Source organism: Macaca thibetana, chromosome 7 (assembly GCF_024542745.1).
Source record: "Macaca thibetana thibetana isolate TM-01 chromosome 7, ASM2454274v1, whole genome shotgun sequence".
Classification (NCBI taxonomy): domain Eukaryota; kingdom Metazoa; phylum Chordata; class Mammalia; order Primates; family Cercopithecidae; genus Macaca; species Macaca thibetana.
Genome location: NC_065584.1, coordinates 68326321 through 68329477, shown reverse-complemented (window position 1 = coordinate 68329477; position 3157 = coordinate 68326321).

Genomic DNA, 3157 nt, shown 5'->3' with positions numbered 1-3157 from the left:
CCATTTACATTTAAGGTTAAGATTGTTATGTGTGAACTTGATCCTGCCATTATGATATTAACTGGTTATTTTGCTCGTTAGTTGATGCAGTTTCTTCCTAGCCTCAATGGTCTTTACATTTTGGCATGTTTTTGCAATGGCTGGTACCGGTTGTTCCTTTCCATGTTTAGTGCTTCCTTCAGGGTCTCTTGTAAGGCAGGCCTAGTGGTGACAAAATCTCTAAGCATTTGCTTATCTGTAAAGGATTTCATTTCTCCTTCACTTATGAAACTTAGTTTGGCTGGATATGAAATTCTGGGTTGAAAATTCTTTTCTTTAAGAATATTGAATATTGGTCCCCACTCTCTTCTGGCTTGTAGAGTTTCTGCCGAGAGATCTGCTGTTAGTCTGATGGGCTTCCCTTTGTGGGTAACCCGACCTTTCTCTCTGGCTGTCCTTAAGATTTTTTCCTTCATTTCAACTTTGGTGAATCTGGCAATTATGTGTCTTGGAGTTGCTCTTCTCGAGGAGTATCCTTGTGGCGTTCTCTGTATTTCCTGGATTTGAATGTTGGCCTGCCCTACTAGGTTGGGGAAGTTCTCCTGGATGATATCCTGAAGAGTGTTTTCCAACTTGGTTCCATTTTCCCCCTCACTTTCAGGCACCCCAATCAGACGTAGATTTGGTCTTTTCACATAATCCCATACTTCTTGCAGCCTTTGTTCATTTCTTTTTCTTCTTTTTTCTTTTGGTTTCTCTTCTCGCTTCATTTCATTCATTTGATCCTCAATCGCAGATACTCTTTCTTCCAGTTGATCGAGTCGGTTACTGAAGCTTGTGCATTTGTCACGTATTTCTCGTGTCATGGTTTTCATCTCTTTCATTTCGTTTATGACCTTCTCTGCATTAATTACTCTAGCCATCAGTTCTTCCACTTTTTTTTCAAGATTTTTAGTTTCTTTGCGCTGGGTACGTAATTCCTCCTTTAGCTCTGAGAAATTTGATGGACTGAAGCCTTCTTCTCTCATCTCGTCAAAGTCATTCTCCGTCCAGCTTTGATCCGTTGCTGGCAATGAGCTGTGCTCCTTTGCCGGGGGAGATGCGCTCTTATTTTTTGAATTTCCAGCTTTTCTGCCCTGCTTTTTCCCCATCTTTGTGGTTTTATCTGCCTCTGGTCTTTGATGATGGTGATGTACTGATGGGGTTTTGGTGTAGGTGTCCTTCCTGTTTGATAGTTTTCCTTCTAACAGTCAGGACCCTCAGCTGTAGGTCTGTTGGAGATTGCTTGAGGTCCACTCCAGACCCTGTTTGCCTGTGTATCAGCAGCAGAGGCTGCAGAAGATAGAATATTTCTGAACAGCGAGTGTACCTGTCTGATTCTTGCTTTGGAAGCTTCCTCTCAGGGTTGTACTCCACCCTGTGAGGTGTGGGGTGTCAGACTGCCCCTAGTGGGGGATGTCTCCCAGTTAGGCTACTCAGGGGTCAGGGACCCACTGGAGCAGGGAGTCTGTCCCTTCTCAGATCTCAACCTCCGTGTTGGGAGATCCACTGCTCTCTTCAAAGCTGTCAGACAGAGTCGTTTGCGTCTGCAGAGGTTTCAGCTGTGTTTGTTATTGCCCTGTCCCCAGAGGTGGAGTCTACAGAGACAGGCAGGTTTCCTTGAGCTGCTGTGAGCTCCACCCAGTTCGAGCTTCCCAGCAGCTTTGTTTACCTACTTAAGCCTCAGCAATGGCGGGCGCCCCTCCCCCAGCCTCGCTGCTGCCTTGCCGGTAGATCACAGACTGCTGTGCTAGCAATGAGGGAGGCTCCGTGGGTGTGGGACCCTCCCGGCCAGGTGTGGGATATGATCTCCTGGTGTGCCTGTTTGCTTAAAGTGCAGTATTGGGGTGGGAGTTACCCGATTTTCCAGGTGTTGTGTGTCTCAGTTCCCCTGGCTAGGAAAAGGGATTCCCTTCCCCCTTGCGCTTCCCAGGTGAGGCAATGCCTCGCCCTGCTTCAGCTCTCGCTGGTCGGGCTGCAGCAGCTGACCAGCACCGATCGTCCGGCACTCCCCAGTGAGATGAACCCAGTACCTCAGTTGAAAATGCAGAAATCACCGGTCTTCTGTGTCGCTGGCGCTGGGAGTTGGAGACTGGAGCTGTTCCTATTCGGCCATCTTGCTCCGCCTCCCAAGAAATAATTCTTAAATATAAAGGAGCCAGAACTTCTTGGACTTGAAAATAAAGCTTTCTCTTTTCCAGTTTTTCCAGATGGCAGACAATTCTAAAATTAAGAAAAGCCTTTATGGAAGGAGAGCAAATCTAGGGTACTGTCATGAAAACATGGTTTACCATGAAGCCAAAGGAGTGATTGTAAAAATCTCAGTTCTAATACCTCAGGAAATTTAATGTCATGCCTCACACAGACAGTAGTCCCTGTAATTATCTTAAGGACATGACATGCCTTACAGATCCTCGTTATTAAAGAAAAAGTCCTTTGAGAATTTTAAGAGCATTGTCCCTCAGCACCCTTATAGGAAGCTCTGGGACTTATCTTGAAGAGATTTGTGGGTACAGATTTTGTCTAATGGAGTGGATTATAAATTGATTAACAAGAAATCCACAGAGCTTTTTGTTGTAAATTTTTTTAGAGCAGTTTTAATTTACACAAAATTAAGCTGAAAGTAGAAAGATCCTATATTCTCCCCATTCCCCTCTCTCCCTAAAATATCCCACACTATCAATATCCCTCACCAGAGTGGTACTTTTTTTTTTTTTTAAATAATCAGTGAACCTACCTTGGTACATCTTTCTCACCCAAAGTCAACAGTTGACATTAGGGTTCACTCTTGATGTTGTATATTCTATTTATACACCAATATGTTTTGACACATGTATAATGACACATATCCATCATTATAGTATCATGTGAGGTAGTTTCACTGCCCCCTAGATCCTCTGTGCTCTCCCTATTTATCTTTCCCTTCATATCCATGACAGTCACAAATCTTTTTACTGACTCTTATAGCTTTGCATTTTCCAAAATATCATGTAGCTCAGATAGTAATATACATTTGTTTCTTCCATGTCTTTTTGTGGCGTAACAGCTCATTCCTTCTTAGCACTGAATAATATTCCGAACTCTGGATGTACCAGAGTTTGTTTATCCATTCCTCTACTGAAGAACGCCTTGATTGTTC